This window comes from Lepisosteus oculatus, unplaced genomic scaffold, assembly GCF_040954835.1.
Source record: "Lepisosteus oculatus isolate fLepOcu1 unplaced genomic scaffold, fLepOcu1.hap2 HAP2_SCAFFOLD_45, whole genome shotgun sequence".
NCBI lineage: Eukaryota > Metazoa > Chordata > Actinopteri > Semionotiformes > Lepisosteidae > Lepisosteus > Lepisosteus oculatus.
This window is the reverse complement of record NW_027167988.1, coordinates 692,214-715,914: the sequence shown is the minus strand read 5'-3', so window position 1 is coordinate 715,914 and position 23,701 is coordinate 692,214. Positions and strand designations below refer to the sequence as shown.

The following is a 23,701-nucleotide window of genomic DNA, read 5'->3' as shown; positions in this document are numbered from 1 at the left end:
CACCTGGACCCCCTCCCACCACCATGGGGTGGTAGTCCTGGTCCCCCTGAGGTACCAGGGTGCACAGAAAGGACTCCTATTCATTACCGGACAGGGAGATCCACTCTTCTTCAGGGATGAAAAGGGGGTGTGCTTTACCTGGCGGGTCAAGCAGCTGCTCGGAGCACTGCTCCTGTAGTTGGGAGACCGTGGGAGTGCTGGCCTGGGCAGGACTTCCCTGTAGTTTTGGAAAGCAAGAAGAGACATTTATTCTCGTCCAGAGGAACCAGGAGGAACCTCCAACTCAGCTATAGTGTTCAGTGGGCACTGTGTGATCACAGCATAACCACTGAATCCCCCTTTTTGCTGTGCAACAGGCTTAGGGTTTTTGACCTGAACCCACAATTTTCCACGCTGGCAGTCCACCAGAGGCTCCAGCCTGTCAAGCAGGTCTTGGCCAATGAGTAGTGGCTCTGTTTTAAACCTAGAGATGTAAACAGGATGCACCACATTCATTGGCCCGAACCTAAGTGCCACCCACACTCGGTGTGTGATCCTGGCATGATCCTGGGTATAGCTGGAAATATCTATCTTACACGGTTCTACCTTAAGTCTGATGCCTTTTCCTTTCGCTACTCGTTTGAGCTCGCTGAGTAGATCGGCTGACATCAAACTAATTTCAGCCCCAGTGTCAATCAGTGCTTCTCTATCTAAGACGTTTTCAAGAGAAACCTTGATATCAATACGCCTTGCTTTGCCTTTCTGGCTGAGATTCCCTAAGAATTGTTGGAAGCCTGCCTTTTCTTTGACTTCAGGGGCGGGGTCAGCGCCCAACTCAGAGTCACAGCCTTCTTCCAGGCAGGAACCCTCCCACCCAATCAGATAGACTGAGGGAGGGGCTTGGGACGGATCCCCGCCTCCTCCAGTGGTCCCCCTAAGCTCATTCACACTTCCGGCATTCGGTGCGGAAGGTTTACCCTGTCCTGATCTCTCAGGCAGGGCTTGTTCAAGCCTGGCCAGGCGGGCTGCAGTCGACTCCCTTCGTCCAGTCTTATGACATTACTCATGAATTAAATTGATAATAACTTGTGTTGAGGTACAATTGAATTCTCGAGACGGAATGTAGAACATGGGGTATACTTATCCACTGTGTATGGATTTGGAATTTCCCGGCACGAACACCAAACCAGCTGACAGGCTCTGTTGCAGCCTCTGTTCCAGCGGTTGTCCAATGGGCGTTGTCCCGGCGTCCTCTGGCTACCGGCCAACAAGTCAAGGTGCAGCTCGAAGTAGGACGGGCGGAGGAATCTGACTGCGGCGCGCAGGGCAGTCGTTGCTCCGAGGGGATCTAGCAGCAGTCCGGCTGGCTGGTAGAAAGTCTCTATGCACAGAGTGTGACCGCGAGTCCTCACAAGTCACTCTTGTGCCTGGGAAGAAGCTGGTTCGTTCCCGGTCCAGCACTGCTTCTGAATAAGCTATTCAGGTTGTCGACGAGGGTCCAACTGTAGGGTCCAACTGTCCAACACAAACACAATCTGTGGCGTTTAGCGTGACATAGTCTTGCAGGCATCGTGCTGTCTCACTGCAATACTATACCGCTGGAAGAAACAGTCCATCTGGCCATGAAACTCATTTGAACGTCTAGCTACAGCAACTAACAATATCATGATTTATTCAGGATGTGTGGAATCAGCACGTCCCGGAGACAGCTTCCGAAATCGTGAGCATTCTCTGGTGGTGTCCTGCAGGGTGCCTGTGGGCGTGTGTTGGTGGTATAGTGGTGAGCATAGCTGTCTTCCAAGCAGTTGACCCGGGTTCGATTCCCGGCCATTGGTTTCAAATGCTGTCATGAGCCTTGGATTGTGACTAGCAAAGCGAAGCCTTTTGAAAGAGCTAAAGCACTGCAAAACGGAATTGAAGGAGAATCTTACAGGGGATTCTGAGCGGTGTCTGCATACACGCAGTCCGATACGGGTGCTGAAAGCTTGAGCTGCTCTCAATGTCATGCTGCCTTTCCCCGGAGTAAATCTGTTACATTGAAAGAATGCTTCTCGCAGGTTCAAAAAGGGACCCTTGTTAATTAGAGAAATCAATGATTTCGAATGAATTCTGTATGCGTTAAAGGACAGCTATACACAGAAAACATGCAGGACACTGCTCATGATTTTTCCCGAGCCGAAACACAGTGCGTTTTTCCAAGCCATTTGACAAAGCCCACCCACTGAAAACTGCAGCAGATCGTGTAAAGACGTCCAACTTTGTAACTACTGCACGCACAGGAAGCAGAATAAATTCCTCTTTTCAAACTGTCAAAGGTTTGTTTTGGGAACGCCGCAGGACATCGCACAATCTCTTTTGAAGAGGGACAAACGATTTCTTATGGGGCGCAGTAAGTACTGTTACTGTCACTGCTCGATACCGACGTTGGCCTACTATACCATGTTCAGCCACCGCTAGAAAATGTACGGTTCTAGCACTAGAGCAAACAACAGGAGGGCCAACGTCGAACAGGCACACGTGTCAGACATGGAGAGCGATGAGAAAGGGATTCGAACCAATGCCTGCTGAGCACAATGGATTAGCAGTCCGTCGCCTTAACCACTCAGCCACCTTGTCGACGAAACTGGGCTGTCCGGACATGGGTTGGCGCGCTCCAGATTATCTTTTTCTTTTTTTTCCCTCGTACTCGAGGGTCATTTTCCTGTTCCACATGCGATTTCAACATTTTCCTTGGGAGATGTCAAGCCAGCAAGCCACTGCTGTGGTTCAGTGGCCAGTGTGGAGTTCAGTGGCCCTGTTGTACACAGAAAGTACATTGAGCTCCTTGGACATGAAAAGTTCCAGATAAAAGCCATTTGTCATCCTTTCTCTTGGTGTCGATGTTGCTATTGTATGTAAAGGTGGCAACTTGCTCAGCGAGCAGGCGGAGCACACACCGAATGCAGATGTGTCTGAGTGTTGTGTCCAAGTGGCTGCAAAAGGACAGTGCTCCTGGGGTGCCGTGGCTTAGTTGGTTAAAATGCCTGTCTAGTAAACAGGAGATCCTGGCTTTGAATCCCGGTGGTGCCTTCTTTGTTCTGTCTTCTCAAACAGAACTGGTCCTTACGGACAACCGCCTACGGCTAGACTTGCAAGTATTCATTTCCTGTCTTTAACGCGACTTGTTTTTCTTAAAATGGATGCAACTTGCAAAACATGAAATACAAACCTTGCTAATCAGCGCTAGCGGCTGTCAAAAAAAAAGAAGTCAGCAATGTTTTTTTTTCTTTAACCTTAACCCTGCTAACGGAGAAGAGTTAAACGACCGAGTCTATGCAGCTTAAACGGTGCGCAAGTCGGGTTCTTAGCTGAAAGGGTGGTAAATCACGCTCACCCCAGTCCTTAATCTTTTAAAGAGGATACAAAATTGAACCTAGTCGCCACATCACATGCATCCTGTTCAACGATAAAAAGGTAACATCTATCCTCGCTCCAGAGTAAATCTCACGTTGAGGGCATCTTTTTTTTCACTTTACCGTGAATCGGGCTCGACTGCACAGAGGAGAGAGCAGAGCAATGAGGTCACGGGACAGGGGAGTCACACGCTGGCGGTTTGAATACGCGGAAGATCACTGAGGGATCCACAGTATGTGGACCCTCCGTGCGCCATCAGTCCGCACTCCGGACTCTGAATCCTGCCATCCGAGTTAAGATCTCGGCGGAACCTGAGGCGCAGTTACTTCTTAAAACGTAATCTGGTGAGCATTTCTAGAATCGCACTTGAATAGATGCAGCCTTTAATGTTTTGCTAGGTTAAAATTGATGACTTCTTGTATTTCAGTAGGCAACTGCCCTCTTGATTTTGGATTTAATTTCTTTATTACAGGGGCGCTTTTATGAAGACAGAGTCATGTTCAGGTACTTTGCTTGATGGAGGAAGCTCATTTCGGACTCTGTGATCTGCTCACCTGGAAAGGTCTGCTATACTACTACAAGAGAGAAGTAGAGTCTGGAAGAAGGGACAATTTTATGATGCTTTGGAAGATAATGTTTTTTTTTCTTATACTGAAAATGAAAAGTAGTTGTTTCTTTATGGACTCAGTCTTTGGAATTTGTATATTTATATATTTCAGTGAACCCTCAGCCATTCCTTCTGTATTGTAATTCAATTTCTCTTTTAAAATTCCTTCCCCAATTCTAGGACCTGCAGTTGATGAACTCCACAATGGCTTCTATTTGAAAGTCTGTGACTGAGACCAAGTAAGTGTTCAATTTTTTATGAAACCATTATTTATTTTGGAGCAATGAGCAATTCTTATATAAATGCAATAAAATCATTATGCTCAAACTATGAGAGAGAATTTTAAGGATAATTTTATAAATCAGTCTTAGCTTGTTTCTATACACAGATGGTATTATTTATTTTCAAAGGAAACCCGCGAGGATTCCCCTGGTGTGCAAGATGTGCCTGAATACTTTTGATCAGCTTCCTGCTAAGTTGAAGAGGGCGTGTTTGAAGCACGCCACGGCAGAAGAGATCAGGATGGCCTCTCAACAGGAGAGGGAGGACATGATGAATCACCTGAAGAACGGGGTCATCGTGGATTACCACAGAATAGAGATCAAAGGACACTTTGTGGGCTTGAAATACAAAGAAAATCATGTTCTATGGTACAAGATAAATACAAAACTTAAGCTTTTATTTTAATGAGATTTATTTATAAAGCATAAGCAATCATTTATTACATTAATATATGTGAAAATAACATTTTAGCATCATACGTTTAGTATATTTAGTTCCTAATGCTGAAAGAAATGATCATAGAACATGACATCTAACCTTACCTGCGGTGTTTTTAATCCCTATTGCTCAATGCACGGTGAAAGCATTGCATACATATGTCTGACAATGAGGACAATGGGCCCCTGAGACAGTCATTTACCTGTTTCACAAATGATCGTATTTTACTAGAGATTCTGTTTGTGATTCAGATGTGCATTCGGACAGCAATCCCTTTCAAGAAATGATACGTTCTGGATGAGGTCAAAGGTGCTGGAACATTGTATTTAGGATGTGTTTGCAGAGACTGTGTGTCTCCTGCTTCAACGCAGTGATAAATAGATGTGCTCCTGTAATTCATTGGTACATGCCCAGGGCAGTAAGCAGTCTGAGGATTTATATCCAGATGGCATAGAGCAGTGAAGCAGTGAAGTAGTGCAACACACTGGATCATTATATTATTAGAATCTATTCTACTTACATTATTACATTATACACAATTTGAGTTCATTTTAAAAAGTAAAAGGTAATGAAAGGAATGCATTATCATAAGAAAGATAATACCGATATGCATGTGATAATCATCCTTATATCATGTAGTGCGTCATTTGGACATTTTGTGGGATTGAAATACAAAGAAAATCATGTTCTATGGTACAAGATAAATACAAAACTTAAGCTTTAATTTAAATTAAATTTGTTTATAAAGCATAAGCAATCATTTATTACATTAATATATGTGAAAATAACATTTTAGCATCATATTATTACATACAAGTCTCTAGCTTCAACACAGTGATATATATATATATGCTCAGTGATTTATTGGTACATGCCCGGGTCAATAATCAGAATGAGGATTTATTTCCAGACGGGCTACAGGTAGTGTTGTGAAATACTTCAACACACTGGATCGCAGATTTAGACCCCCTGCACTTTTACTCCTTAAAAACCAAAGAAATGAAGATATGTAGCAATCACATTGCAACAGGGGTGACAGTGACTTAATGCTTATACTAGTGGACTTCTGGTACCTTTAGGGTATGGTGTTCCCTGAAGGGCTCTCAAACCCCGCATTTCAGATGCCTAGCTGTTTCGCTGATGTGTTGCACCTCAGAATCACTTTTAAACCTTACCTCTGGTATCTTTAATCCCTATTGCTCAACGCATGGTGAAAGTATTGCATAAATGTGTCTGAAAATGAGCAATGGGCACCTGAGAGACTCATTTGCCTGTTTCACAAATGATCATATTTGACTAGAGATTCTGTTTGGGATTCAGTTGTGCATTCTGACAGCAATCCCTTTCAAAAAACGATACATTCTGGATGAGGTTAAAGGTGCAGGAACACTGTATTTAGGATGTGTTTGCACTTATTCTGTGTCTCTAGCTTCAACACAGCGATATATGTATATGCTCACTGATTTTTTGGTACATGCCCAGGGCAATAATCATTATGAGGATTTATTTCCAGATGTGCTAGGGGTAGTGTTGTGAAATACTTCAACACACTGGATCGCAGGTTTAAACCGCCTGCACTCTTACTCCTTAAAAACCAACAAATGCAGATATGTAGCAATCATATTGTAGCAGACACTCATTTGCCTGTTTCACAAATGATCATATTTTACTAGAGATTCTGTTTGAAATCCGGATGTGCATTCTGACAGCAATCTCCTTATCGCGGCTTTGCCCTTCTTGCCTCTTTGGACAATATCTCCATCTTGTGGTCATTGTTGGTAATGTCTAGACAACATCTCCATCTTATGGTCGTTGTTGGTAATGTCTTCTTATGCCCTTTTTTATTTTAATTCTCTATTAGTTGATTCTAGAATCTCTACAATGGAGATGAAAACATCAGTTTTATAGCAGACAATATGACATTATTTATAGTCCAATTAGAAACTTATTACCCTGTTTTTAACATAATAACAAATTAAAATTGATTAAAACTAAGTTTGGAACACCAGGGAACATAACAAATGATTTTTAGGAAAACCATGAGGTTCTCTGTGTCCAATGCCTGCAAGGGGAGAAAGCTAGAATCCTTTGATTTTTTCAAAATTTGAAAATAAACATCATATAACAACAGCTTTCATTCCTAGGAGTGAAAAATAACCATTTTTGAAGACATAGTAGTTTCTAAAACACTACAATAAAGTTAAAAACATCAGTTTTATATGACATTATTTTTAGTGAAATTAGTCATTTTTTGCACTATTTTTAATAAAATATCTAATTAAAAGTGATTAAAATTAAGTTTGGAACAACAAGGAACACAAAAAAAAAGATTTTTAGGAAAACCATGAGGTCCTCTGTGCCCGATGCCTGCAAGGGGAGAAAGCTAGAATCCTAAAAAAAGTTATCAATTCTAGAGCCTAAGAGGAAAACAAGACAAATGTATATCTCCAAATAATTTTATGTGCTTCAGAAGAGCCCAGGAAAGTTTTTTGCATACATGAAACCACGCCCATTTGCACATAAGCAGACATGGTTGCACACACGACTGCATGAAAGCACACGTGCATGCGAAGTCATCCTGTTGAGCATTTGAAAAGCCGCACCACGCCGCACTTGAAATAGCTCTTACATTAGTGGTAGACGCAGGAATCGCCTTTTTATTTACGCTCTTACCAATGCGATGGAAAGCAAAACAAAGCAAAGCAGAGCAAAACAAAACGAACAAACGAAAACCCTCACGTCCCGCACTTGCATATAACGCCGTTACGTGCCCAAGCGGTATTGTACGTCATCCTAGCACTGCACCCCGGGGCGTAAGGTATATGGGAACGAGCACACGCCACGAATCGTCTCGAATCACTCCCTACAGCTGTAAGGCGCCTTGAAGCCTGCACCCCCAACATTCTTCTTTGCGCATCTGTGAAAGGTAAACTCTTGAGCAAACTCTGAACCAGCTCTAAGGAAACTAATCTGATTAGACGTTACTTTGACTCATCTTTTTACTCTCAGTGCTGGATTGCTCAAACTCCAGCTAGGGTTAGGTTTAACATTCCCACACTACTTAGACACTTTGTTTACGCTCAGTGCTGGATTTTGGGAACTTCAGGACGAGTGGGAATTTTCTCCTATCTGTCAATTCTGTTTTGTTTTGGAGACTCTTGGCTGCCTATATTGTACAGTGCAGCGTGAAGGAAACATTTTCCAAAACTGTGTCAGCTCAAAAGTTGTAAGAGAACCTCTCCAGCTGCTTTACCTCTCTTCATTTTTGTCATTTAATGTGACAATCGATGTATAACTGGAGCCTCACATATGCAAATGGTGAGGCTCCAGTTCGACACCACTTTACAGTATATGACAAAAGCATGGCAGACTGTGCCGGACCAGCTGGTAACTTCCGCTTATTTTGACCATATTAAACATTGGAAATCTTCCCACTTGCATTTGTGACACTTGATTTTGGCTCCACCTAAGACACTCTTAAATCTTCAAACACTTTTCTCTTCTCCCACAACACTCTTGTCTGTCGGGACTGTGTGGCAGCGTTGCAGGACAACCCATCTCACCACGGAAAGGAACCTAACAGCTTTGGTAAGAGAGGAGAAAAGGACATGGCCCATACGGGGTTCGAACCCGTGACCTTGGCATTATTAGCACCACGCGCTAACCAACTGAGCTAGCCGGCCTCAGGACAGTGCCCCTCTCTGTGCTGCAAAAAATCGAACTCAGGGAATTTCTTTTGTCCTCCTTTGAATAGAAAGCCATGTAATTCAGTGTACGGGCTTTCTCATGCAGTTTCATGGTTTCACAGCATTATTCAGCTGATTTTAAATGTACCTAAAGGAGAAACATTATTGAAGACCATCAATTACCAAGAGCTTTTGTCAAAGGTTTTGGTGGTCATTTTTAATGACCACAGAGCACTATGACCTCGGTTTTACATCTCATCCAAAAGACAGCGCCCTTTTACAACACAGCTTCTCCGTCACTATATTGGGAGATTGGGACCCGCACAGACCTCAGGGTGAGCGCCTCCCCGCTGGCCCCATTAACACCACTTCCAGCCGGAAGCTTTGTTTTTCCCTGTAGCTCACCCTATCCAGGTACTGACCTGGCTCACACCTGCTTAGCTTCAGTGGGTTTTCAGTTGAGAGTTGCAAAAGATGGGATGCAAGTGATGGAGCCGTTTGCTGCAAAAGCCACTGCATTGGCCAGGAATCGAAACCAAGCCTCCTGCATGGCAGGCGAGAGTTCTAACAATGAACCACCAATGCTCAATGCCTGTACCTTCAAAAAAGACGCTTTTTTGGTGCTGTGTGCAAAAAGCGTCGACATCTACTTCCAGCTGCAAAATGCCATCCGCGGACGCTGTGAATTTATTTATTTAGACACCGCTCAGAATCCCCTGTAAGATTCTCCTTCAATTCCGTTTTGCAGTGCTTTAGCTTTTTCAAAAGGCTTCGCTTGTCACAATCCAAGGCTTGTGACAGCATTTGAAAACACTTGCCACTGTGTTGGCCGGGAATCGAATCCGGGTCAACTGCTTGGAAGGTAGCTATGCTCACCACTATACCACCAACACATGCCTGGGGGAGCCCTCCAGGACACCACCAGAGAATGCTCACGATTTCAGAAGCTGTCTCCGGGACGTGCTGATTCCACACATCCTGAATAAATCATGTTATTGTTAGTTGCTGTAGCTAGACGTTCAAATGAGTTTCATGGCCAGATGGACTGTTTCCTCAAGTGGTATAGTATTGCAGTAAGACAGCACGATGCCTGCAAGACTATGTCACGCTAAACGCCACAGATTGAGTTTGTCCGTTCGTGTCAGTCGTCCTGCAGCCACGGGAAGTGGGACACAAACATGCTGCAATGCTTTCAAGACATTAGGATTTGTTTGTGCAACATCCGAGAAGAGTACTTGTGGCTTGAATGTGACTGAGCAAGGTGTTTAAAGACAGAGACTGAAAACTGTTAAAGGATGAGTCAAAGTAACGTCTAATCGGATTAGTTTCCTTAGAGCTGGTTCAGAGTTTGCTCAAGAGTTTACCTTTCACAGATGCGCAAAGAAGAATGTTGGGGGTGCACGCTTCAAGGCGCCTTACAGCTGTAGGGAGTGATTTCAGACGATTCGTGGCGTGTGCTCATTCCCATATACCGTACGCCCCGGGGTGCAGTGCTAGGATGACGTACAATACTGCTTGGACACGTAACGGCGTTATATGCAAGTGCGGGACGTGAGGGTTTTGCGTTTGTTCGTTTTGTTTTGCTCTGCTTTGCTTTGTTTTGCTTTCCATCGCGTTGGTAAGAGCGTAAATAAAAAGGCGATTCCTGTGTCGACCACTAATGTAAGAGCTATTTCAAGTGCGCCGTGGTGCGGCTTTTCAAATGCTTAACAGGATGATTTTGCATGCACGCGTGCTTTCATGCAGTCGTGTGTGCAACCATGTCTGCTTACGTGCAAACGGGCGTGGTTTCATGTATGCAAAAAACTTTCCTGGGCTCTTCTGAAGCACATAAAATTATTTGGAGATATACATTTGTCTTATTTTCCTCTTAGGCTCTAGAATTGATAACTTTTTTTTCATTTTTGGCATTTTTCATCATTTTCCAGAAAGTGGTTGCAAGCCCGATATCATGCGAAGAAACTTCAGGATTCGGGGATCAGTCAATGGATTTTCTTCAAAGTTGGATTTTTGCACTCTGTGGACCAAGAGATGTTGTTCTATAATGTTTTTTTTTTTCAAATTTAAAAATATCATTTTTTCATGGAGCTTTGAATGGGATGGATTCACCCTCCTTTAGCCAGGACAGAGCTCCAGGAGCCTGGGTAGGATTCTAGCTTTCTCCCCTTGCAGGCACCTGGCACAGAAGACAATATTTTTTTCCTTAAAATCTTTTTTTTTTGTGTTCCTTGTTGTTCCAAACTTAATTTTAATCACTTTTAATTAGAGATTTTATTAAAAATAGTGCAATAAATGACTAATTTCATAAAAATTAATGTAATATAAAACGGATGTTTTCAACTTTATTGTAATTAATAATAATAATTGCTTACACTTATATAGCGCTTTTCTGGACACTCCACTCAAAGCGCTTTACAGGTAATGGGGTCTCCCCTCCACCACCAATGTGCAGCATCCACCTGGATGATGCGACGGCAGCCATAGTGCGCCAGAACGCTCACCACACATCAGCTATTAGTGGGGAGGAGAGCAGAGAGTAATGAAGCCAATTCATAGATGGGGATTATTAGGAGGCCATGATTGGTTAAGGCCAACGGGAAATTTGGCCAGGACGCCGGGGTTACACCCCTACTCTTTTCGAGAAACGCCCTGGGATTTTTAATGACCACAGAGAGTCAGGACCTCAGTTTTACGTCTCATCCGAAGGACGGCACCTGTTTACAGTATAGTGTCCCCATCACTATACTGGGCCATTAGGACCCACGTGGACCACAGGGTGAGCGCCCCCTGCTGGCCCCACTTAGTGAAAAACAGCAGCAACCTTAGTTTTTCCCAGGAGGTCTCCCATCCAGGTACTGACCAGGCTCACACCTGCTTAGCTTCAGTGGGTTGCCAGTTGTGAGTTGCAGGGTGATATGGCTGCTGGCTAGTGTAGTGTTTTAGAAACTAATATGTCTTCAAAAATTGTTGTTTTTCACTCCTATGAATGAAAACTGTTGTTATATGATGTTTTTTTTTCAAATTTTAAATGATCATTTTTTCATGGAGCTTTGAAGGGGATGGATTCACCCTCCTTTAGCCAGGACAGAGCTCCAGGAGCCTGGGTAGGATTCTAGCTTTCTCCCCTTGCAGGCACCTGGCACAGAAGACCATTTTTTTCCATAAAATCTTTTTTTTTTGTGTTCCTTGTTGCTCCAAACTTAATTCTATTCACTTTTAATTAGAGATTATATTAAAAATAGTGCAATAAATGACTAATTTCACTAAAAATACTAAAAGTAATATAAAACGGATGTTTTTAACTTTATTGTAGTGTTTTAGAAACTAATATGTCTTCAAAAATGGTTATTTTTCACTCCTAGAAATGAAAGCTGTTGTTATATGATGTTTATTTTCAAATTTTGAAAAAGCAAAGGATTCTAGCTTTCTCCCCTTGCAGGCATCGGACACAGAGAACCTCATGGTTTTCCTAAAAATCATTTTTTATGTTCCCTGGTGTTCCAAACTTAGTTTTAATCAATTTTAATTTGTTATGTTACAAACAGGGTAATAAAGTCTTAATTGGACTATAACTAATGTCATATTGTCTGCTACAAAACTGATATTTTCAGCTCTATTGTAGAGATTCTAGAATCAATAAAGAATTGAAATAAAAAAGGGCATAAGAAGACATTACCAACAACGACCACATGATGGAGATATTGTCTAGACATTACCAACAACGACCACAAGATGGAGATATTGTCTAGACATTACCAACAACGACCAGAAGATGGAGATATTTTCCAAAGAGGCAAGAGGGGCAAAGCTGCGATAAGGTAAAATCATTTTTTGAAAGAGATTGTTGTCAGAATGCACATCCGTATCCCAAACAGAATCTCTAGTAAAATATGATCATTTGTGAAACAGGCAAATGAGTGTCAGCTACAATATGATTGCTACATATCTGCATTTGTTGGTATTTAAGGAGTAAGAGTGCAGGTTTAAACCTGCGTTCCAGTGTGTTGAAGAATTTCACAACACTACCTCTAGCACATATGGAAATAAATCCTCATAATGATTATTGCCCAGGGCATGTACCAAAAAATCAGTGAGCATATATATATATATATCACTGGGTTGAAGCTAGAAACACAGAATAACTGCAAACACATCCTAAATACAGTGTTCCAGCACCTTTGACCTCATCCAGAACGTATCATTTCTTGAAAGGGATTGCTGTCCGAATGCACATCTGAATCCCAAACAGAATCTCTAGTAAAATACGATCATTTGTGAAACAGGCAAATGACTGTCTCAGGGGCCCATTTCTCATTGTCAGACACATGTATGCAATGCTTTCACTGTGCATTGAGCAATAGGGATCAAAAACACCGCAGGTAAGGTTAGAAGGAATGTTCTATGATCATTTCTTTCAGCATTAGGGACTAAATATACTAAACGTATGATGCTAAAATGTTATTTTTACATATATTAATGTAATAAATGATTGCTTATGCTTTATAAACAAATCTAATTATAATAAAAGCTTAAGTTTTGTATTTATCTTGTACCATAGAACATGATTTTCTTTGTATTTCAAGCCCACAAAGTGTCCAAATGATGCACCTTTGACCTCATCCAGAACGTATCATTTCTTGAAAGGGATTGCTGTCCGAATGCACATCTGAATCCCAAACAGAATCTCTAGTAAAATACGATCATTTGTAAAACAGGCAAATGACTGTCTCAGGGGCCCATTTCTCATTGTCAGACACATGTATGCAATGCTTTCACTGTGCATTGAGCAATAGGGATCAAAAACAGAATGGAAACAGACGAGGATGGGATTTGAACCCATGCGTACAAAGCACAATAGATTAGCAATCCATCGCCTTAACCACTCGGCCACCTCATCAACAAAACTGGGCTGTCCCAACTGGGTTGGCGTGCTCCAGATGATCTTTTTCTTTTTTTTCCCTCATACTCGAGGGTCATTTTCCTGTTCCACATGCGATTTCAACATTTTCCTTGGGAGATGTCAAGCCAGCAAGCCACTGCTGTGGTTCAGTGGCCAGCGTGGAGTTCAGTGGCCCTGTTGTACACAGAAAGCACATTGAGCTCCTTGGACATGAAAAGTTCCAGATAAAAGCCATTTGTCATCCTTTCTCTTGGTGTCGATGTTGCTATTGTATGTAAAGGTGGCAACTTGCTCAGCGAGCAGGCGGAGCACACACCGAATGCAGATGTGGCTGAGTGGTGTGTCCAAGTGGCTGCAAAAGGACAGCACTCCCGGGGCGCTGTGGCTTAGTTGGTTAAAGCGCCTGTCTAGTAAACAGGCGGCCCTGGGTCTGAATCCCAGTGGATAACCACCTACGGCTAGACTTAATTAAATGCAAGTATTCATTTCCTGTCTTTAACATGACTTGTTTTTCTTAAAATGGATGCAAGTTGCAAAACATGAAATACAAACCTTGCTAATCAGCGCTAGCAGCTGGCAAAAAAAAAAGAAGTCAGCAATGTTTTTTTTCTTTAACCTTAACCCTGCTAATGGAGAAGAGTTAAACGACCGAGTCTATGCAGCTTAAACGGTGCGCACGTCGGGTTCTTAGCTGAAAGGGTGGTAAATCACGCTCACCCCAGTCCTTAATCTTTTAAAGAGGATACAAAATTGAACCTAGTCGCCACATCACATACATCCTGTTCAATGATAAAAAGGTAACATCTATCCTCGCTCCAGAGTAAATCTCACGTTGAGGGCATATTTTTTTTCACTTTACCGTGAATCGGGCTCGGCTGCACAGAGGAGAGAGCAGAGCAATGAGGTCACGGGGACAGGGGAGTCACACGCTGGCTGTTTGAACACGCGGAAGATCACTGAGGGATCCACAGTATATGGACCCTCCGTGCGCAATCAGTCCGCACTCCGGACTCTGAATCCTGCCATCCGAGTTAAGATCTCGGCAGAACCTGAAGCGCAGTTCCTTCTTAAAACGTAATCTGGTGAGCATTTCTAGAATCGTACTTGTATAGATGCAGCCTTTAATGTGTTGCTAGGTTAAAATTGATGACTTCTTGTATTTCAGTAGGCAACTGCCCTCTTGATTTCAGATTGAATTTCTTTATTACAGGGGCGCTTTTATGATGACAGAGTCATGTTCAGGTACTTTGCTTGATGGAGGAAGCTCATTTCGGACTCTGTGATCTTCTCACCTGGAAAGGTCTGCTGTACTACTACAAGAGAGAAGTAGAGTCTGGAGGAAGGGACAATTTTATGATGCTTTGGAAGGTAATGTTTTTTTTTTCTTTGAAATCGAAATGAATCAGAATATCAGTGCAAAAGACAAACTCTTGGTTTGGTTTAAAGAGATATGGTTTTAAAACAGACAAAATGTAGAAAACAGGTGTTTCTCACTTTTGGAAAAGAATGGACCGGGGGTATTTTACTAGTTGCAGTGCTGAGCTCACCGGGTTGCAGTCCTGCAGTGTTGCACCAGGGTCAGTGGTGCAATGGATAACACGTCTGACTACGGATCAGGAGATTGTAGGTTCGACTTCTGCCTGGCTCGGGTCGTTTTTAAACGCATCAGGCTACTCCCTAAGTAGCCTGTGCTACTTACTGTATTGTAATCGTACCCAGTAAGAGATTTCCTTCATGTAAATGAACTGCACCTGACAGCTTTAGAAAAACACCTGGGCTCAGTACGGTGCTGAGAGCTCAGCGTTGCTGTTGTTCTAATTTGTACGCACTGCATCGGCTATGAACCCGAACTTTTCAATTATTCCGATCAGTAAGTCAACACGTAGTCCACATGGAAGGTAGAAATATTCTCTTGTCTGTCTCTTGTTTGTATAGAACTGAATGTTCCTGACAATGTACTGTTAGTTTTAATTGAAGAACGGCATTTGTGTTCAAATATACCAGACAAGTTTACGTAACTGCTCATGCGACACTCAGTTGTAATTAGTCAAGAAATAAAGTCGAACAACAGCTGCGGGTTTGATTCTGAACGTATGAGATTGCGGCGCCTTTTACTTCCATTGACAAATGATAGAGATTCGAAGAGAGATCCTTCAGACCAGCAAGCAAACCCACGGCTATTTCGGTTTTCTATCTAGGCAATGTTGGTGTCTGCAATAGCATACATGAAAGCGTGATGCAATTTCTGTGGCTACATTTGTTGCACGTCATGCACAGTAAGAGTGTTTCTAACACCAAATAAAAAGTCAACAATTAGCGATCACGCCTTCTCCTCAGTTAACCCACTGAAACCCTTGCTGTTAACAGTTCTTTACTGCGTGCTTTACGAGCACCTACATATCGTGTCGGTTCTTTCAGCTTTATTCATTGGGTTTTCAAAGGCATAAGTAGAGCACCAGAGGTGCGAACGCAGAATGTGTGGTAATCTGAGGAACTGCTTTCCATGGCAGCGGGGCCAAGCGATTTAGCGTTTTTATAGTACCGGGAAAGGAGAAGCGGCACTTTGCCTTTGCCGCGCAGGCACAAGGCGACGTGCGGCAGACGCCGGAGTCGGCAAGTTCCGAATCTGCGCGGGGAGTCCCCAACGCATTTCGAGTACATCGCCTTAACCACTCGGCCATGACAAAAGCGAGCTCGCTGCCGCCGCATTTCTCCTATAATCTAACACGGAGTGCGAGGTGGCTGCGGAAACCTTTTTAAAGTCGCTCTCCGTTAAAAAAAAAAAAATACCTTTCACAAGATTCGTGCCGGCAGACAGACACGCCTCAGAGGGTTTAAGGCTGGCTTCACGTTCAAATGATAAAGTCCCCCAGTCCGGATGTCAAAATACAACTTTGGCAGACAGAAAAAACATCAACAAACCACAAATGTGGAAAAGGATTTTACAAGCTGCACCACACTGACATTTAACTGTCACTATAACTTGTGACAGGCATGATACAGCTACCACAATGCAGCTACCTAACCAACAGTTTCCTGCAAGTTCCCAAGGAGGCCATAGTACAGCATGGTTACTTAACACTGTACGGTCTGGAACCAGACAACATAAGACCAAACTTGAGGTCGTGGATGCCTTCAGGTGCCACACTATTGAATTGGATAGAAATCCAAGAAACAGTAAGCACTGAAGACGTACAGGTAGTTAGTTTGCTTTAATGGAACAAACCTCCAAACCACCCTGGCAGGTGCCCAACACAGGTGTCATGGTTCATCAGGGGGGCTGGGAACAGGAACCGGTGTTATTGTAACACTGCTGCTGGGAAGCTGGATCATGACTGACAATGTACTCTGAATGCTGTACTCTTACATCAAGATGTACTCCGGGTAGCACGAATGAGTCAAAGGTACCATTTCAAAAGAAAGGAAGTTACCTCTTCCCCAAATATCTGCCTACAGAGGTATCAGATACTGACAGTGAACTTCCTGATTTGTAATGCCTAGACTGAGATGATGTCTCCTACCGTGTTTATACATACTCCAGATGTTATTCATCCTGTTTGTTCCCAATGCTGGTTCCGGTATGAATTCTCGAGGAGTAATGTGGACATTTAAGGTTAATGTTCTAATTACAAGGGACATCACTTAACTCTGTTTTGTTTTGAAGGCAACAACGCCTCAGGACCTCGTGACCTTCAAAAAGGGGGGATATGTAGAGGCAATGCTTGTTAATAAGACAGAATTAAGGGCTGCTGTGCTTTCCCAAATGAGGCCCCATCTCTCTCTTCATCTCTGTGGTGCAGCCACAGAGAAACTATTCATGCAGGCTGATTTAAAGATGTTTTCTTTTGATAAGGGACAGCTCCCAAATGGGGATGCACTTAGCTAAGCCTGGCTATCATGATCAATGGTCATCCATTGGCGCCTATCTGTCTAGGGAGTGCCAGATGGACATCTGGATTGCATTCCTAGGTGTCAGGAGTAAGTGACTCATATCTCACCTTGATCAACCAGTCAGGGACTGGTAGGGCCATGTAACCCATGTGGGACTCTGATGCCCATTAAACTTTCAGCCAATGACAAGCTGAAGTTCCTCCAGGTAAAAACAGGCAACAGAGAGCCTGGAGAAGGAGAACTAGTAGGACTATTCCAGTAGGAGAATTCTAAGGAGAATTCCAGGGGTGCAAGACAATTCCATGGCAGGACGGCCCAGGAGCAGAAGGCTCCCAAGGGCAGGACATTCTCACAGCGCGCCTCCTGACCATCCTGAGACTCAGCCCGGACAACCACGGAACGGCCAGTGTGTCCGAGTGCCAGTACTTTCCTCTGTTCTAAGAGTCGAGAGCGGAGGTTGCCACGAATAACCAGAGGATCCACCCGAGGTTAGCATCAGCAGCAAACCTCGTGAACAGGTCGGAACTGTGGACAGCTGAATCACTATTCAGAACAAGCGCTTCATCAGGAACGAATCGGTCCTCTTCCTGCCCTGCTGGGACCCACAGTCATCTTTTCTCCTGTGCACAAACTTTGCTAGTTAAAGCCAACACTAACTAGCCGGTCAGTGAGCATCAGCAGCGCACCGTCGCAAGCAGCACATTACAGCCTGGCACCTAGCCAGAGAGTGCGGATTGGACATCAACAGCCTGCAACTGTTCCTTTGTGCCCACAGGAGATCTGAATCCCGAGAGATTGGATGAGTATTCAACTTCACTGCATTACAGCTCGAGAATTCCATTGTTATCCCAACCAGTTGATATCAGTTTAATTCTTAAGAGTTATGTACTTGTTTTGAGTATCTAATGTAGAAGTTGTAATCAAGTTCAATTATGAAACGGTCTAGATGAATGATATACTGAACGTATGTCCTCTTGATATATGTAACTCTTTGTAACTGAATGAATATATACCTTTTGTATTCTGATAACCCTCTCGATAAGATCTGTTAGGTTTACATGCATATTCTATGTATTAATAAATGTATCCTCGTGTATTAGTACCTGTGTGTGTGCGTTGTTTGAGTTATATCGCATAGTTGGATTCTAAAGCCATTAAAAGAATTATTTTTGTGACTTACACAAAAATAATTTTTGGCTACAATTAATAATTGTCCCCGTAAATGCCCAAACCCTACAGAACTGGTGCCTCGTGAGAGCACACTACACCAGCTTCCGCGGGCTTGGCCGGAGTCAGGCAGCAATTCTGTCTTATAGCTTCCCTCGAATAGGAGCAGTAGCGGATCCTGAAGCAGATCCCAAAAGGTGCAATAAAATTCTTTAGGGAGCCCGTCAGCACCCGGAGTTTTCCCCTTCTGTAAGCTCTCCATAGCCTGTCTCAGCTCTTCTACTGTCAAATCCCTCTCAAGTACTTCCCTATCTTCTTCACTCAAAACGTTTTCTAGCTTTGAGGTAAAAAAATGAATTTCTTCATCCTTTACCTCTGTAGAGCTGTACAGTCTTGAGGGCCTCGGTGCAGGAGAGGATAGCACTCGGCTCTGTTCTCTCTCGTCCCTCCTCATCAACTACACTTTCCATGACAGACTTGGAGCCTACCACTTTCCTGAAAAAGAAGCGAGTACACTTCTCATTTTCTTCCAAGAACTGCACTCTGCTTCTTAACAGCACTCCTCGACTACTTTCTTCGGCTATGCTCCGGATCTCCTTTTTTAAAAGGGTGATATCCTCGAGCACATCGAAGCCACTGTGCAGCATCATGTAGAGACGCTGCAGCTGCCTCTGTTTCCTGGCTAGCACTCCTCTCCGTCTGGCAGCAGCCTTCCTTCCCTCAGCCATGAAAAAGGCCTTTGTCCTCACCTTCACCTCCTCCCACCACTCTCCTACTGACCCGTACAGACACTGCAAGGACAGCCACTGTGATAGTTTCTCCTTGTAGCGGGATACTACCCCCTCGTTCTCTAGCAGCTTTGTGTTGAGTTTCCAGAGGCCTGGGCCAAAGACAGTCCCGCCCTGGAGTTCCACTCTACACCCTAAAGCCTGATGATCTGAGAAGAAGACAGGCTGAAGATTGACCCCAACAACTTTCACTCTCTCTGAGACAAAGCAATAGTCAATTCTGGAGCTGCTATTCCTCCCTGACCATGTATATCCTGCAGTTGTGGGATATATACATCTATATGTGTCTGAGAGTTTAAAGTCTTGAACTAAGTTTTGCAGGGCCAGTGAGCTGGAATCCAATTTTATCGGAGAGCTAGACTGCCTGTCTGTGTGCTCTAAGATACAATTAAAATCCCCTCCCACTATCACGTCTGTGCTACATAACAATAGGGGAGAGAGTGCCTTGAGTAGCTCCACCCTTCCTCCCACGTCAGTAGGACAATACACATTGATTAGCCGCAGGTTAACGGTCCCCCATTCCACATCCACACACAGCAACCTGCCATCTATGACCCTCTGAATACTTTTCAATTTGAAAGCCCATCCTTTGAAAAGAATAGCCACGCCAGAGGCTCTGTTGTTATTGTCCCCTGACCAAACAGAAGGCCCTTTATCCCACCTATCTTCAAAGCTTTTATACCTCTCTTGATAGGCTAAAGCACACTCCTGCAACATCAACACATCTCCCTCTCTCTGCTGGAGGTAATCAAAGACAGACTGGCATTTCACTCTGTCATTGATACCTCTGGTGTTAAGAGAAATTATGTTTAGAGCCATATTAGATAAGAAAGTGGAACCAGTCTTTACAAAACACATTTCTCTTCGGTCTCACCTGTTACCTTCTTCTTTTTCTTTTTCATCTTACCAATTTCCTGCCAGCCATCCTCTGAATGAGCCTTCATCAGGGTGGCAGCAGTAAAAGCATTCACGGAGTCCATTTCAAGGAAGGGGGTAGAGGGAGGGGTGGAGGGGTTCCAGCTGTCCCCATCGCCATGCTCTCCTTCCTCCTCGCTCGGGGAGAAAACAGAGTCATTTTTGCACTCCGGCTGTGCTGACCCCTGCGAATTCCCCAAATGTGGAAATCTCGACTGCATAATTTCTGGTAGTGGGGGACTGCGTTCGCGCTCTCCCCTGATGTGCTTGGTCCAAAATCAGATACGAGAGGGTTAGGACACCACGAGCTGCGTGGCTGCGGAAGGATCCCGGTTCGACAGGAGTGGACGCCGCTGCTGGTTCTCGCTGGCTTTTAGTTAGGGGTCCGGAGAAGCATCTCAAGCTAGTTCCACTACTCCTTCCGGACGTTCATTCCCTTTTCAAAGTCAGTCGTTTTGCTGTAGTCTGCGTTCTTTAGGTTGATTATCGAAGTTAGCCTTTATTTGGTCATGGGGGGCCTCGGTACTGTATGCTGAGTCTAAAGACAGTTTCACCCGTTTTCTGATTGCTCGGTTCTGTACCAGTGCAGACATGTCAAACAGTGAATGGCTTTACCTCTATTGTATCCGTGCTCAATGAATGAAATCGGTAACAAATGAATATATGTCTAGTTAGACGAAAAACGAGTGGTTTATCGACTCATCTTCATTTGCAGATTTAGAGGCAGCTTCGATATTCGTTTTACAGACAGGTTTTTTTTTTTGAATATGGGTCACACACATGCCACAGCAACAAAACATCCCTAGAGATGAGGCTATAGATCACCTTTCCATCCTGCAGGTTTTCCTCCCAAAGCCTACGGCACCAACGGCGACCCCTGCTGGCCGGGAGAGCAAAAGCTTACAGCACCTGGTATCCCCAGGCAGTCTCCCATCCAAGTACTAACCAGGCCCGACGCTGCTTAGCTTCCGAGACCAGATGAGATCGGGCGTGTTCAGGGTGGTGTGGCCGTAAGCGAAAGCCCCAGCCCCTGACTCGCTACTTGAAGCTGTGTGTGGCGGGGGTTCCGTGCCCCCCGAGCGGGACTGAAGGATCGTTCGTGTGCAACTCTTTGGAAAGAAGCTGCTTTCCAAATCGCATTGCGTGCCTGGATGTTGGCGAATGCGCTCCCTTGTGTTAGCTCGTCCCGCACTGGAGGAGGACAAACAATCTGCACGGAGGAGCACCAGGCAAGTCTTCACCAGACAAAAACCTCCAGTGCACAGCACTCTGGAAACATTTCGGGGCTTTCGCGTGTTTATTTCAGCACGTAAAGCGCACCGGTCCAACACGTCGGCCGGGCGCGCGGCGCCTCCGCCCTCTTGTGGCCTTGTGGCGTCAGAGCAAGAGGCTCCTTCTCGCTGCCCTTCCGCTGTGTTGCAGGGCCCCGAGAGGGAACCCGGAGCGCGCACTTTGTGGGGGGCGGGGGACCGCGTTCGCGCTCTGCCCCCGGTCTCTTGCGCGAGTACTAAATCTCACGGACAGGGGGGCCTCGTCATTGATTGTTACAGGTGAGACGGGGATTAGGAGGAGACCCCGACTGATGGGTAAAGGGGAGCACTAACACCAGAGGGACACCCCCGGCGTCTCTTTTTGAGAGACGCCCTGGGGTTTCCTAATGGCCAAGGAGGGTCGGGACCTCGGTTTGACGCCTCCCCCGAAGGACGGCGCCTGTTTGTGCAGCAGAGTGTCGCCATCAGGAGGCTGGGGTGTAAGAGAGCCACACAGCCCGCAGGGTGAGCGCTCCCTACTGGTCCCAGTCACACCTCTTGCAGGAGAAGCAGCAACCGGAGCTTTTCCGGGGTGGAATCTCCCATCCGGGTGCCGGCCAGGCTCACACCTGCTGGGCTGCCCCGGGGGTGAGCCCAGTCGAGAGTCGCAGGGCCAGATCTAGTCACCGGGGAGAAACGATACAAGTGAAGGATTGCTCGGCTCTCGGCACTTGAAAAGACCGACAAATGTCTCGTTCCCGCCGGAGCTGAATGTAACCGCATGTGTGGTGTCGTCTTCTTCCCCCGCCCCGCTGTGTTTGCTGTATTGTCTCTGAAGCCGGCCCCCCCGAGACGAGACGGGCTGTTCCTGTGCCCCAATTAACACTTTACAGGTGCCATTCCCCGGCATTGTGGCCATTGTCGGTGCTCACACGCGATAAGATAAGGCGGAGGAGAGCGGGGCATGCCCAGCGGCAGACATTCAAGGAGGGGGCAGTGCGAGGTGAGGTGAGGTGCGACACGCCGGAGCCCCGTCGCAGCTAATGCGGAGCACTTGTTGGACTGGCATCGAAAGGACGTGTGCGCACGGAGCGAGCCTTCCCTGCGGCGGAGCGCGGGAACTTTCTCCCCCCCTCCCGCTGCAGGAGTTGTGTGCACTGCAGCGGTGCCGAGAGAAAAGCACAGAAGGCAGCAGGCTCTGGAGAGCAGGTTAGAGACGGAGCCTTGTGGGCAGGCGAGCAGGCCCGTTTTTTGGAAATTGCTGAAAAGGTTTGTTCGGTGTGTGGCAGGCGCACGTCGCGAGCTTGCGTGGCGATCTGCCGGTCTGGAGTTATGCAAATGAGGCCGAATTGCATCCCGGGACATGCTGCGAATGCGCAACGGCGACTGCAGATGTGTAGGAAACGGCGCGCTCGTTTTCTCGTTTTGCCCACACTTTTGAGTGTTAGTGTGGCGTGTGAGTGTGTGAAAGAGTGGGCCCAGCAGGAGGCGGTGGCGTGCGGGGCGAGGAGGTGGCCTAGGCTGCGCGATTTGTGCTGTGGGTGCGGGCCGCTTGCAGGGGCCTGTTTAACTCATACTTACCTGGCAGGGGAGATACCTTGATCAAGAAGGAGGTTCACCCAGGGCGAGGCTCGGCCATTGCACTCCGGCTGTGCTGACCCCTGCGAATTCCCCAAATGTGGGAATCTCGACTGCATAATTTCTGGTAGTGGGGGACTGCGTTCGTGCTCTCCCCTGATGTGCTTGGTCCATAATCAGATACGGGAGATACTTTTGAATCAGCGCGAAACGCCGTGTGCTGTCAGTTCGATTTCATTTTGCTCGTCGCGGCGCCCGGTTTTTGTCTGTCAAACGTTAGGTTGCGCTTCTTCATGCTGCATCGTCGGCATGAGTGGAGCTTTTTAAACGTCTGGACTTACTGCGCCCCATAAGAAATCGTTTGTCCCCGTTCAAAAGAGATTGTGCGATGTCCTGCAGCGTTCGCAAAGCAAACCTTTGACAGTTTGATAAGAGCATAAATAAAAAGGCGATTTCTGCGTCTACCACTAATGTAAGAGCTATTTCAAGTGCGACGTGGTGCGGCTTTTCAAATGCTTGTGGGCATTTCTCTGTTGTTGATTCTTTTTTTGTGTGTAACAAAGTGGCATTTTCATGTCCGGACGGGGAGACTTTATCATTCCGACATGAAGCCACCCTTTAGTCCTCTGAGGTGTGTCTGTCTGCAAGGCTTGTATTTTGGAAATGTTTTTTTGAAACGGAGAACGACTTTGAAATAGGCTTCCGCCGGCGCCTCGCGATCCAGGTAAGATTGTAGCAAGAACGCAGCGGCGGTGGGGTTTGCTGTAGTCGTGGCTCAGTGGTTAAGGCGATGGAATAGAAATCCATTGGGGTCTTCCCGCACAGGT

General features: G+C 45.4%; 3 non-coding genes and 1 pseudogene across 3 annotated transcripts; 2 read left to right on the top strand and 2 right to left on the bottom strand.

Annotated features, from left to right (window-relative positions):
• Positions 1-9,206: 9,206 nt before the first annotated feature.
• Positions 9,207-9,278, bottom strand: trnag-ucc (transfer RNA glycine (anticodon UCC)). The gene has a single exon. It is a non-coding gene; the product is annotated as a tRNA-Gly (tRNA).
• A 10,848-nt stretch (positions 9,279-20,126) lies between these two features.
• On the top strand, positions 20,127-20,307 carry LOC138229439 (U1 spliceosomal RNA; annotated as a pseudogene).
• Positions 20,308-20,943: 636 nt separating this feature from the next.
• Positions 20,944-21,062, bottom strand: LOC138229322 (5S ribosomal RNA). The gene has a single exon (XR_011185753.1). It is a non-coding gene; the product is annotated as a 5S ribosomal RNA (ribosomal RNA).
• A 1,807-nt stretch (positions 21,063-22,869) lies between these two features.
• LOC138229388 (U1 spliceosomal RNA) lies at positions 22,870-23,033 on the top strand. The gene has a single exon (XR_011185808.1). It is a non-coding gene; the product is annotated as a U1 spliceosomal RNA (small nuclear RNA).
• Positions 23,034-23,701: the final 668 nt, after the last annotated feature.